We start from the raw sequence: 15315 nt of genomic DNA, 5'->3' as shown, positions 1-15315 counted from the left end.
GCTATTGAACTTCTGAAAAGTTATGAAGATTTCAGTTAAATTTAATTTCTCAACAGTGGTATGGAACTTAATAATAACAAATACTGAATTGTTTAAAATGTTAAAAAAAAAATTGCAAAGCAAAGAACATGAGAAATCAACTGCGCCATAATGTGATTCGAACCACAGATTTTCCAGATACTAGCTAGGTGTGAAAACTACAAGAGCGATAATTAGTGTGGTAGTCGAAATAGCGTGATAACCATATTTACACTTCAAGAGCACACACATTGTGATATGATAACTCTCTACAAAGCTCATCAACGATTGCGATAAATGCAGCATGGGTTACGAACAACAAATATGCAGCATATTCGCTGATATCTCTTGTGTGATATTATTTAATGGTTTGCAAGGTTTGTTCGCATCGATGTGTCATATACAGATCTTAGCCAAAATATTCATCACATAACTCGATAAAATATACTGATCTTCTCTGTGGACTGGGAATATTGTTGAAATATGTCAGCCCCTATACTGGTGTGATATATTCCAAATGTGCTCAGTTGGGTTCGGAAGCTGTGTTTGGGAAGTTCTTTTCAGAACGATTAAAATATTCTCTAGCATGATCCTACAGTCAATAGCGTTCTGTCTTTACTTGGTATCTCATCTTGCTATGCAGAAATCAAAGACGTTAACTGTTTATAATATCTTTTTGATACATTCTAATTTTGTATTTCCATGATAAACATAGAATACTATCGCGAAATCATCTTGGAAAATCTGTATGGACTACACTAAATGCTATCTATGAGTCTTGCACACTCTCTCAACCTGCCCTCCAAAGAGATGCTGTCAGGCGTTGCGCCCTTTGGTACTGTAGCATAAGAATGTTTTCGTACGGTTTTTGCATTCACGTGAGCGCAGTAGCTGAAAAACACGGAGCACACTTTTAGTCATGCTTTTGGTTCTGGCTGCTTATTGCCTTGCTTGTAAAGCTATCACTTGTTGATCTTTTTCAAACATCATTAGTATTTATGAACTGCTTTGCAAGACACTAATATGTTTAGAAGCTTGAAGACAGAACTTCAAGCTTTAATTGTGATAAATTGTGATACTTCAATTTCGAGCAAATTGGTATTTTTCGAGTATTTGTCTCTCAGCAACGATGTCTTGTCTTTTGTTATTTAAAACATTGCAAATAAGCACCACAGTTCCTTTCCAGTCGTCCCCCCCCCAAAGTTATTAGACTAAGACAACATACTTAATTTTGCATCCTTTATGTATACCTATAATATAAACTTGCGCGGCTTTTTTTATATATATATTAATTTTTTATGAGACATATTTACTTTGAATCGTGTTCATAAATACTGAAAACTTGCAATTCAAATGCTTAATAGTGATCACAGCAACAAAACTCTAGCCATAAATTATGTGACCAATATTATACTTTTGTAACCAATATATCTCTTAAAATAATGTGTTGTTATTTCTAATTAAGGGCCGATATTAAGTTGCATAGATAGACCTTTTTTCAATAGCCATTGATAATAACAAAAATAACACTTCCGATTAATCAGTAATAATAAAACTCCTAACTAATAAAATTATGGTATATAAGCTTCAATTTATATTTATGGACCGAAAGAGAAATTTATATGAATTAAAAAACAAAAAGAAGAAAACATTCTAGACTTAGTAAAAGATTCTGTTTTAGGTATCTAACTGATTCAGATTTTTAACTTTCTTTACAATTGTTAAAAGCTTTATTCTAGAAACAGAAAACTCAAATAATGTAATGTATATTCAGTTTCGAAACACTAACTATTTAAATAGTGAACTGCAAAATTTGCATACTGAGTAGTTGTGAAAGTACAGCTGTGATAATAAATTCAATCATCAATCTAAATTCTTTTATTGAATTCTCCAATTTCTTCTTCTTCTCTTTTATTTATTTAATGCTCCCTTATTTTTTTGTAAACATCATACATCACCCACTTATTGCAGTTTTCTCCTTCGAAACATAAGGCACCTTTATTAGTCATGGAAGCAAAAATAAATAAAAAAATGAAAGGGATACGAATTTGTGAATCAATGGCCGACTGTGACGGCGACTGCTGTCGTCGCAGATCCAAAATAATCCCAGTCATGACAAAAATCAGATAAGCCTTGTCATTAAAAAAGAAGCCCTATTAAAAGCCAACCGCTAATCCCTTACTAGCACGTAGCCACCAGGTTATTAACTAATTCTTTTAGCGAGGCAGTAGCAGGTGGAAATACATCACGCGAAGAGATTGTAGCTAGCTGTGACGTAGGAGATTGACGGAAGGGCGGAGTTTGCGACCACCTATCAAAGAGCAGTTCTTCCGCTACATCACTTCGCTCTGTCTCGGATACTACGTAACGCTTACGTCATGATGTAGAAGTACAAACGTACCGCGCTTGCGTGAGTGAATGCACCCGTGGTAGGTTTACTATATCTGGAGATTACTCGCCATTTCTGAAGTTCTATTGCCTGGGATCGATAAGATTTGATAACGTGGGGATGTGAATGGACTATTTTTTTGTTTTCTTATCGTTGTTTTTTTTCACCGTTAGTTAATCATACATTTGCTGTGTATGCTGCAATATAAAAAGGATCGATGTTTACCTTAATGCTTGAAATTTGTAACGTTTAAGACGATATCCGTTGTCACGTTTTCGTTTGGACTTCGAGCGCGTGAGAGTTTGCTATTTAAATGATAACACTTGTAAAATTCATGATTAAAACCGCTTATCTTATCTTCAGTACATTCTACTCCGCTTCATCTTTCAAGAAATTTTCGATTAACAATACATGGAAAGCAGAAGAATCAAAAATAATATTGTAGAAAAGTTTTATTACTGAAACTTTGAAAACACCGTCATAAAAGAAAACGCTAACATTTCATATCACTATAATTCAAGTCATTCAGCGAATGGCAGCTGATTGATCTGATTCCACATGAATGAATGTTTTCGGTGGGGTGAAGGATGCTCGCTGCAATCACAAACAAAGCCTCCGTAATTTGGATATTTAAATCTTAACGGTGGTTCATTTCAGTTTGTTAGACATTTTTGTATGTAAGTCGACGTATCTGAAGATCTCAAGGGAAGGTAAAATGAGGTGACCAAGGGAATTCGAGATACCCGTGGCTGTCTGGGATCGTGTCGCGTAATTATTTCATGTAGTCCTTAGTTTGTTGTTTTAAACGCTGTGGCTTTTCCTTCTTATCTTCCGAACGTCCTCTAACAAGACCAGTATTTATGCAAATTTTTTAATAGTGGAATTGTTATCATTTTACACGTATAGAGAAACTATGAAAGATTCCCTCTGCAGTGATGTTAACCAGAAAAGTTGAGTATGATGTGTGAGAAAAATTAAACATTTTTTTGCAGAGACATCAGTGAGTGATGTGATTGACACTTCCGCACATGGCATTTCCACACAAATGACATTTCCACACAGCATCCTTGCGAGAACACGAAATTTTCTAATAGCTGTAACCACGGCTGGAGTCAGAGCATGTGCAACAGGTGCAGCCGCACCGGGCTGGAGAACTTAAGGGCAGCAAAATTTGTAAAATTTAGGGAGTTACTGAGCGGCAGATTCTAGGAATCGAACTGATTGCACTGGGCGGCGAAAAGCCTAGCACTGGCACTGAGTGTAACTAATTATGCACGACAGGTGACACTCCCGCACAATCTGACAGAAATAATCAATCAGTCTATGATTACTGACACGATTTTTTTAAGTAATGTCTATTCTTGCTCTAATGGTTGTTCTGAGTGTTACTGGAGTATTATTATATTTGTGTGCGTTCTGGTTAGAACATTTAAGTAAAATGAAATTTCCACTTACGGAAGAAAAAATATTTTATTAAAATATTTTAATATATGGAATATGCAATAAAAGCAGAAAATACAATATTAAGTATATCGAAGTAAATTAGTATACGAAAGTGCACAATCAAAAACCAGTTATTGAGTTTTGCACGTTTTGATATTTTAAAGACACCTGACTCCTTAAGGTTTTTGTCATTCTTTGCACATGCATAATATAGACATTTTGTTAAAATCCATGTTTGTGCACTCCAGTAATTTAAAATTTAATAAAGCAAGTTAATAATCAAAGACAATGTTCCAAGTTCCAGATAATTTTGATCTTCTGCGGAAGCCGGATATATTAGAAGAAATGATATTTAATACCGATATTTATATAAATATTCTCAGAAGTTGTGGTAGCAGATTAGAAAATTCTTTTTTAGATTGTCAATTAACAAAAATGTGAAAGCTTTCAGATGTTATATTACGCCCAAATGGGCGTTTTTTTAACGTTTTGTGCGTTACTTTTATTTATTAAATATCATGTTCTTGGTACTTAAACCATAAAATTCAACAGCAATATCACAAAATAATTTAAAAAGAGCATACCTTTGGAATTTGCGATACACAGTCTCGCGCGCTGGAGATAATCCCCCCCCGTTCAATGTTGCCATTACTTGCTTCGAAAGCGTTAAGTTTGTTAATCAAAAATTCGTTAAAGTTTTACAAAATATGAAATAGACAATAAAACAAATTCCAAATTCGGGCTTCCAGATGTCCATATTCGAGTGGAAAACTACGTTATTCAAAATTTGATGGCTCTAGGTACCATTGTTGTTCCACAGTGCGAGAAATATACACACATTCATGCAGATTCTTCATTATTTAATTTCTTTAAATATAATGCAGAGCTCTAATATTGGGTGGCAACAATTTAAAAAATGAAACGCCGTTTTATAATGAACAGACGCAAAATGCCAAAAGAAAATTAATAGTCCTTTCTGGGCAAATTGCCCCTTTGGGCTAAATACGAAAAAGTACTTAAATTTCATAAAATTTATAAAAAGTTTTTTTTTCTTTGAATAACTTTTAAAAAGAAACGTTATTCCGGATTTATGCATTTCTTCCGTTTTCTTTCGCGCCTAACTCTTTAAATGCTTTTGGGAACCTCTATTTTGCTCTCGTTTTCAAATGGTGTGTGTGTGTGTGATTATGGCAAAGCCTCGAGGGCTATCTCGCCTAAGAGGAGGGATGCCTTCGTGGAGGACTTTCTAAGGGAAACTGGCTCGTATACACGTTGCACATGGGGAAAACCACGAAAACGCCCATGCAGCCAGCCCGTTCGCGGGATTCGAACCTCGGACCGAACTACCAGTGTTCAGCGACTTTACCGCTCGGCCGCTGGTGGGCCCGTTTTCAAATGGTGTTTTCTAGATGTCTGGCATTAGCGTCTGTCATCTTCAATGGCATGGTTGCCCTTTTTGTTCCATATGTATGAAGGTTGTGGCTCAAGCAGACAATCTTCCATTAATCAATTTGATACCACTGAGAAATAAGAAAACATTGTTAAACACTGTATTTGCTTCATTCTGCGGCATTAATAGCCTCTGCATTATTTTGCTTGGAAGATAAATAAAATACTATTATACCGTGCAACATGCAGTTTATTTTAGACGAAGATGATTTCTTGGTTGTGGCAGGGAAATATCTTTCAGGTATTTATAAATTACATGAACTCAAGAAAAGATATTTAAAATCGTATAAATTTAAATTTCAACTACTTTAAGTTCACGCTTTGTATGGCAGCATTAACTGACGTCTTGATTTGGAAGCTTCTTAAAATTCTTTCTAATGTTTATTTCATTTCCAACATGTTATAAAAAAACTGATGCTTAAAACTGATGCTTTCATTAACAAAATTATTTTTAATACTAAATATGAATTCGCATTCTTTTTCTGAAAAGTGATTAGTAGAGTTTACAAGAGAAATGCACCAATAACTAGTCAGAATAACTTTGTTGTGAGATTTGCTGTTCCATAAAATCCACTGACAAACAGAAAAAAAAAAAAAAAAAAAAAAAAAAAAAAAAGCCTGAATGATTTTTATGTATAACAATTAGACATATTATTAAAACAATAAGAAATGACGATTTTAAGAAATATTTTTAAATTGCTCAGCAGTTCCAGATTGATTAAATTTGAAAGAAAAAAAAAGTTTGAAAGCCTTCAGATTTTTTATTACGCCCAAAGGGACTTTTTTTTAACGTTCTGTTCCTCCTGTGGAGTGGTTGGTGTCAAGACACCTCAGTGCCTGGGTTGAAGATCCTACCCCAGATCGAAAGTTGAGATTTTCTTAATCGTGTAGACATAACAAGTTAGCATTAGAATTAGAAAAAATGAAGACGGTGGTGAAGGAATTAGAAAAAAAGTTAATTTAGTATAAATTTGAAAACAAATCAGTACTGGTAATTGTGAGTTGTGCATCTGAAAAAATTCGAGCTGGTGACTAATAAACAGTTACATAAATGCAATTAAAACATGGCAAGGTGCAAAACCTATGGTGCACCTTGCAAATAATTGACAAAGTGGGAATAATTTACAGCACTAGTAGACGAGAATAAGATGAGGTGAAATATAAGAATAAGAGAGAGCATTACTACCGAGAATATATAATTTTTACACAAATGAGGGTAGATAACATACTTTCTTTTATTAATAACATATGAGTTGAGCACTATTAATTAGTGTTATTCGTGAATATTTCCTCAAAAGGTTAAACGGAATAAACATCTTATCAATGGAATTTTCTGCAGCCTGAATTTCAGGCATTTTGGCTCAGATTTTTTGCAAATATTAGCAATGGAGAAACCTCTGAACACATTATATATTTCCTTTAATAACTTGAATATATCTGAGAGGGCATTTATACCTGATTTAGATTTTTTTTCTGGTTTTTGCCTGGTTTCTTAACATCGCATTAGTATTTATTAACGTTCTGTGTGTTACCCGTATTTACTAAATATCATGTTCTTCGCACTTCAACCATAAAATACAATTCAACAGCAGTATCGCAAAATAATTTAAAAACAGCCTATCTTTAGAATTTTCCGATACACAGTCTCGCGCGCTGGAGACAAATATTATATATATATATTTTCCCTACAGTGTTGCCATTGCTCGCTTTGAAATCGTTGAGTTTCTTAATCAAAAATTCGTTAAAGATTTACAAAATATGAAATAGATAATAAAACAAATTAAATTCCAAAGTTGGGATTTCAGATGCCCATATTCGAGTAGAGAACTACGTTATTCAAAATTTAATGTCTCTAGGTACCGTTGTTTTTTCACAGTGCGAGAAACCTACGCACATTCATGCAGATTCTTCATTATTTAATTTCTGTAAATATAATGCCGGGCTCTAATATTTGGTGGCACTAATTTAAAAAGTGAAATGCCGTTGCAAAATGCTAAAACAAAGTTAATAGCCTTTCTGGGCAAATTGCCCCTAGACTAATAAATTAGAAAGCTTACGTTTTACCATATGGCAATGTTCTGAAAACTGATTATGCTATGCGTTTATACACCTATGCACCAGAAAGATATATTAAACCCGTCATGTTTCGCGTGATTGCAGTATTCACTAAAGCGGCTGGATAATACATCTACGTTAGCGTAGCGTAGCATAACGTAATGCAACAGTTCCAAATATCTTCGGAAAGACTTCGCCAAGGACGATTTCGACGCCAAAATATTTTGAATGCATTAACTGTATTTGCAACTGCTACATGTAGAAAAAGACATCTTTTTATAATCCATCTAACAAGCAGTTAATTGCGGAATGTTAAAATTTACTACGCATTACCGAACAACAAGACAAGTTTTACGATGAAGTTAATTCTGATGCGCATTTATTTCGTCATCTCACTCCTTGGTATTGCTTAAATGTTAATGAGAATGTTGGCACCTTGCTGGGCGTCGTTTCAACAGAAACAGGAAATAGATATTTACGATGATTGTATTCCTTTCTGATTATCGTATGCGTTTGGGAAGAATTCAACCGGAAAAACGTTATCAAGGTACAGTGAAAGCAGATAATAGAAATTTACTGTGGAAGGACTGACGTCTTTTCAGCATGTTAAATCCAAATATCTAGCAGCGTTAAGTATGTTATGTTAAATGTGAATATTATATTTGAAGACAAACAAGTTGACGGGAACATAGTTCAAATGCATATTTAGTGGGAAATATAACGTTTTACCAGAACGCACTTTTTTTATGGGAAGGCGCCGCTCGGTTGTAATCACGTTTGTTTACGACTGTTTTGATAATATTAAACGATAAGGAACAATATCCTTTAAAATAGCAACGGGATGTAATTTATTAATCCAAATACAACTAGAAACACATAAAGAAGCGTTATCACAACGTTTAATTAGGAAAATGCAAAAGTTCGTTTATGATCCACTTATGGAAATTTTTGTCCCGTGCTGTAATACTCAGAGGGGCACCGCCTATGCAAGATTCGAAGCAAAGTCGCTTTGCATCCACACAAAATATGGGAAAAGGATGTCTTAAGGTTTCGAAAATGTATTTAAGCTAGAGGGAAGCTTAATTAAAATATTAACTTAAATATGTTTGTTTCATAGAAAGACATCAAACAGAAATATACAACATAGCATTTCGAGCAAACCGCCCAGGTGATATAGTAGTTAGGAGAGCCTGACTGCGATACCGAAGGGCCCGGGTTCGAATCTCGGAGAAGTCTTTTTTTTTTTTTTTGATGTAAAATTGTCATAGGAGGTAGCGGTGGCCGCTTATTAGGTGCCTCCACAATAAAATGGCAATCGCTTCTGGCCAGTGCCGTTATAAGCAAGTGCCCGCCATTGGTTAAAAAAAACTTAGCATAATAAGCCTTTGTCTAAGATGTCAATCCAAAGTTCCAGAGTATTTTGGTCTTCAGCAGAGGTAGTTGTATTAAAAAGGAAACATTTAACGCCGATGTCTATGCATGTTGTCAAAGAGACTGGTTTCTTTCAATCTTTTCATCATTTCAGAGAGATGGATTTTCCAGGACAAGGTTCATTATATTTTGCATTATAGCAGGTAGCCGGTGGGGAGGATGATCTTGTTTTCTTTTATCAGGTTTTCATATTCTTAGGATAATTTCGGACAATGGGATTCTTATCTTCCATGCTGGGCCTACACTTTAGTTTCAATAACGGCTACTAATGAAAACTTTGACTTACGAAAGTAATACGTCGCAAAGGGAATCGGAGCATTTAAAGCTTACACAAAGTAGAAATATGTAGAAGTTCTTTCGGATATTTCACCAGATTTATATTCGCAAGCTTAGGATATTTCAGAAGAAAGAAGTAGAAGTTCTCTACTTCAAGACATGTCTCCTGCATCATGTCGAGAAATAATATTGCAGATAAGACCACTAAATCTAAATATGAAATATGATTAAAAATTACTATAAAAAACTTCTTTAAGATGATTTTTTCTGTAGCGAGCAAAACCCGCTTTCGAAACAATAGCATTCTTCCGAAGTGTGAAAAATGTTTACAACTTTGGTCCTCAAAGCCAATGGCTGAGACCCCATATCTTAGGGAACCCCGAAATCAATGTACAATCCAATTTTCCCCCATAGATACAAAGAAAGCAAATCTTGAAAAGCGTCAAAAGAAAATTGTGCATTGATTCCAGCCAGTCTTTGGCTCTGCAGTTGCCGGAATACTGTTTTACAGTTTGCCACTGAATGGATATTTCATTGTTTGCTACCCAACCTCATCTGGTCCTTGTCAAAGTAAACAATAAGCTTGATAAATGGTCAGCGATCATGAACTCATTCAATTTGCAGTCGTTTTCTGTTCAACAATGTGTGTAGTGAAAGAAATCGGTCGTTCAAATCTTTTTGTCCTCAATTTCTTTTTTCTCTCTCTTCCCTCCCACTCTGAGGTAAAGCACACTATGGCTACCAGCCTAGGGCAAGGGATGTCTTCGTGGAGGAATTTCTAAGTGAAGGTGACTCGTATTCCCGTTACACATGGCGAAACTATGAAAACCAACGATGCAGCATCTTTTTTACCTGAGATCTAACTACCAGCATTCAACGACACTAACCACTCGGCCACTGTTGGGGCTTCTGCTATGAATGATGAAGATTTGTCTGATAAATGTAAAATGTTGGATAGCATTTACACAACTCATTCATTTTGGGGAAAACCTTAGCGCATACTAAGAGTTTTCAAAAACTTCATATGATTCAAAATCACTGTGCTTCTGCCTAAATGGAAACTAGTAGAAAAGAATTTGACTCTTTGTTTGAGGGGAAGGAAAAAAAAAAAAAAAACCTTGGGTAAGAAATAGGTGTATTATAAGAAAAAGGTAACACGGAAAAGTGTGCCATTTCGTTATTCTTTGTAAAGCGTTTTGTCGAAGTGAACTGTCTTTAAGATAACTAACTATCCATGGTTTTTAGTGTTCTGTAAACGTAGTCGTCTTAAGAAAGGTGACATTTAATACTTACTACTACATTTAGAGTTTTAAAAATATATTTTTTTTATTTTTACAGGTAATCGTTACGAGAGGGCTTAGCATCTGCTTTTGCCTTCCGATCATTTGCCGCTACGGGCAGTATGTTAGTTAACAGTGACTTTCAGCATGCGCCGTAAGTCCCGAGCATCTTGACTGTAGTACCTGTAAGGAATGGGGCATTTAATATCTGTCAATCAGAAAGCCGTCTAAAGCGGTTATTGATAGGAAAGTGCGTTCTGTCCAAACTCAGTTATCGAATCTAAAGATTAGTATTCAACTTTTGTATTATGATTTATTATATAGAGGTTTTATAAATTTTTCTTCATTAACATTCAAAACTATCTGCTGCTTGAGCACTTTTACTGTAGAAACTAAAGTATTGTTGTAAAAGAGCATTTCCTTCTCTGAAGTTGGACTGGCATTTTCTCCGAAAGTATCGTTCATTGACACTGCCCTAAATCAGGATAAATAAACAACAAACAAGAGAGGGGAAAAAGACAACCAGTAATACAGTTAGTCCCACTGAATAGTCATTCTCTCGTTATCTGTGGCTTGCAACTGCTTCAGGGTCATTCGTAAAACTGGAGTACCGGAGAACAGTTACACCCCCCACTTCCTGTTTCACAAAAGAGGAGTTATCTTGGAACTCTAGTATATATGTCAGTTTCAAACCTTGGTTTTCCCTTTCTCTTGAAACATAACAATGTACATGAAAATTTTGCTTTCCTAAACGTTTGTTTTAAATATTTGCATATTGATTTAAAATTTTAGATTTTTATTTATATTTTCATAATTCAATTCATAATTTTCTAAGAATACAATTAAATTTTGATTCTTAAAACGTAAAGTGTCATTTCTTAAAAATTTTTTACCTTACTTATAATATAACAGAACTTTAATTATCTGGAACTATCTTTAACATCAAAGTCCAGTTATTCTTATCTCCCCCCCAGGCCAAGTAAAAATGCCTGTTATTACTATGTGTTTTATTTTTATTTACCTGCTTCATTAAAATCATAAATTCGCTATCATCTATAAATAGAGATATTTAACAAGATACATATTTATTATCTTCTTAATTTTGCCTTAGTTCAGTTTTAGTTGAAAAGAAATAAAGTATGTATTCCTGTTTACGCACTTACACACGCATTCAATAAATAAGCAAATAAATATCAGTAAATAAATAAATAAAAATCTGAAAGGTTTCAGATTTTAAATTACGTCCAAAGGGGCGTTTTTTAACATTTGTCTTTTACCTTTATTTATTAAATAGCACGTTCTTCGCACTTAAACCATAAAATTTAGTTCAAGAGCAATATCGCAAATTAAAATTTCCGATACAGAGTCTCGCGCGCTGGGGATAAAAATGTTTTTTTTCTGTACAACGTAGCCATTGCTCGCTTTAAAATCCTTGAGTTTGTTAATCAAGAATTCGTTAAAGTTTTACAAAATATGAAATCGATAATAAAACAAATTCCAAATTTCAAATTTGGTCTTCCACATGCCCATATTCGTAGGAGGATTAAGTCATTCAAAATTCGATGGCTCTATGTACCGTTGTTTTATCACAATGCGAGAAATATACATACATTTATGCAGAATTTTCATTATTTAATTTCTTCAAATATAATGCAGGACTCTAGCATTTGGTGGCAACAGTTTGAAAAGGGAATCGGACATTTATAGTGAACCAACGCAAAATCGCAAAACGAAAACAATAGTCCTTTGGGACAAAGCCCCTTTGGACTAATAAAAATTAAACAAACAAAAATTAATGAATAATAATAACAACTATGTAACAAAAATCAACATTTAGCCCATTCAAAAATAAAATCGGAATTGTAATAATAATAGCAATTATTTTTACTTTTAATTTTAGGGCACGTGCAAATAAAAATTAATTTCATGGTTTTATTTAAATTGAAATAAGTAATGCTTTTGAGTTTAAAAACAAGAAAAAAGTAATTGAATTGTTTAACTTAAGAAGGTACTTTTTGCATCTTATGTTTAACCGAAGTAAAAGTACTTTTCAGATGTCTGAATGGGTTATGTTGTTGTGACTCATCTCGCTCGTCTGATATTAGACAAGCGAGCAATATGCACGATTTTGCGAATACTCTTAATTCTTATTATTGAACAACAAAACTATATAATTTATTATCCACCTGTAAATGGATAACAAATAATAATACCCTAAAAGTTTCGATTCTTCCGGGTTATCTTATCAAGGTTGCTGTGTCATGAAATATTTTAAATAGCCTTTTTTATCAAATCAATCAAATCACACATTTTTAAATGCATTGAACTTTCTTGAGTCGACCACCTCACTAAGACCACTTCTGAAAGTTATTTCTAAAAACAATAATCGACAACGATACCCATAATTACTTCTGTGAGATAATCACCTGTACAGAGACCGAAAGCTGGAACCTTGGCCTTAGAAAGAGTATTTGGTAACCGTTAATACTGCAGGGAAATATCCCTAGATTGCTCAAGACTCGAATAATGTTAGTCTTCTGGGAACTCAAATACTGTTAGTCTTCTGTGGAGGTAGTCATTTAAAAAAGATATAATCATTGGTAATGTATAATACCGCTGGTTATATATGCTTTTCAGAAATAACGGTTACTTTAAGAGGTGGCCATCCAAGGAATGTGAATTGGGAAAACACTAAGTTTTGGACATCGATGGGTCTACTCAATGTTCCATTATAAAGATGTTTAGGCTGCTTATTTTACAAACGAATTGAAGAAAGTTCAATCATGAAGAAAGTTCTATCAATGTTCGAACGCAAGAGAGACGAACAGTGATCAAAAACTTCCTGAGATTATAGAGAGTAGAAAATACTATGAACTTATGAACTAATTGCTCCAGAGTGATAATAAATAATTTAATAATTTTAGTAAAATTCTTAGAACATCAAAATTCAATTTGTCTTTAAGCTCCGAAGCATATGGATAGGATTCGTAAAACATATCCATCGACGATATCATCTATCTTTCCCTTTCAATTCGAGTTAATTACACCATTGACGAAAGGATACTCTTTATCCCGGATTCACTTAAAACAAAAGCAAGAAAAAGAAGAAATTAAATTTTCTTGATTGTGAAAGTCATGACAGAATTACTGTTTCCCAAGTAAGTGATGTAAAAACTTAATTTCTTAAGCCTTCAGGCCCATCAGCGGCTAAATAGTAAGATCGTTGAACGCTAGTAATTTGACCCGAGTTGAAACCCCGTCAGACTTGCGGGTTTCAGGAAAGCTTTTATGGTTTACATGTATGTAAAGTAAATACTTGCCAGCTTGCTTTAAAAAGTACTCCACGAAGGAACCTCCCCCCGTAGCTTTTCAGTGTTTCTCTTTAATCTAAATAATCCAATTCAATCTGTAAATTTTCAGAAACAGCAACATATTACATCTGAGATGATTGGATATTACTTTTCTCCTTAATGAGGACGGCACAGTTAAGCAAAATCATAATATATTAAGTCCTTAAAATGAGTTGTTAGCATTCAAAAATATCACCACCATTCATAACTCCAGATGATTTTCGTTTTCGTCGAAGACAATCGTCCTAAAAAGATAAATACTCAATACTGATGCTTATGTAAGTTGGGAAGAATACTGGTCGGTCATAGAGGTGGTTATCGTAGAAAGGTGATAGTCACGCGAATGTCCTCTGTGTATTTAAATTCCCTTCTTTCCAATATTAGGAGGATTTTTGGCTTTAAACAAAAATTTTAATCTGCTACTTCAGTTTTAATTACTATAAAATACTTCAAGATTTAACTAGTTATTATTATTATTAATTCTATAGTTATTATTATCATTAATCATGTTATTAATGCAATATATAAGGATACTCGTTATAAGTAACTTAAAACATGTTTTCCTTTTAAGGATTTATTGCGAAAACAGTCTCAGATTGATTCTCCGTAGTTTTGCTTTTTGCCACGACGAGAACAATCCAAAAGCGTAATTGTTTTTAGACATAAATATAGACACCGTCTACCTGCACTTCATTGGCTTTTTGTCTTTATGACATCGTCTGTGATGCGCGGTATCATTTTACATATTAGTCGCTAATACTTGATCCGCATTTAGGTATTACTTTATAAAGAAACCTTTTAAAAAAACACGTGCAGAATATTCACGCGTATCGTTAGAAGTGGATGGCGAATGTTCGCGAAAATAAGAGCAGACTTGGAAAATTCTATAAATATGTTCAAGAGAAAAAACACGTGCAGCATATTCACGAGTAGTAGTAACGGGAAAAAGAGACCAAGTATTTGCAAAAGTTACATTGTCACCTAAGATTCCCTGAATATATTACGTATGGCATGAAACTTTCCACAGACGACAACTCGCGCGGTTTCAAATAACTTGGTTTTAAAAACTGTGGCTATTGGAAGTGGCCAGTACAAATATTTAATAATACTGTTAGAAATGCTGATTACTTTCCAGTGACTGGTCACTATACAAGTTTTTTAAGTGTACATTTTATCTAAAAAATACCTTCTAAAGCTCGTATCGAATAAAAAATAATATACAGTATGAAACCACCCGAATATGATCATCAACTGAAATCATTTTATCATAAAGTTCATCATTTTCAAATCTTAATGCATTACGATTTATCTTCATTTACCTTCGGCACCATGCTAAAACCACGAATCTGCAATATATACATATTTATAAAAACATGTTTAAAAATTCAACACGTTGAGGAACATCGAATTAGCATGACTTTATCGATGTAAAGAAAATGAAACTTTTAAAAGTTTAATTAAACTTAAAGAAAATGAAACTTTTTTAACATACTTTAAAAACATCGAAAAGTGATTTTGGAAATATGATAAGGTTAAAATAGCTAAAAATATAGATTCGTAGTCTTGGCTTGCTGCCGACGATTTGCTCGTAATAATGAATAAATTTCAAATACCAGGTAATGAT

The sequence above is a fragment of the Stegodyphus dumicola genome, chromosome 8 (assembly GCF_044657685.1).
Source record: "Stegodyphus dumicola isolate Sdum_Otavi_A_Nest chromosome 8, ASM4465768v1".
NCBI classification, from domain to species: Eukaryota; Metazoa; Arthropoda; class Arachnida; order Araneae; family Eresidae; genus Stegodyphus; species Stegodyphus dumicola.
The sequence above is the reverse complement of the archived record's forward strand: the minus strand, read 5'-3'. Positions refer to the sequence as shown.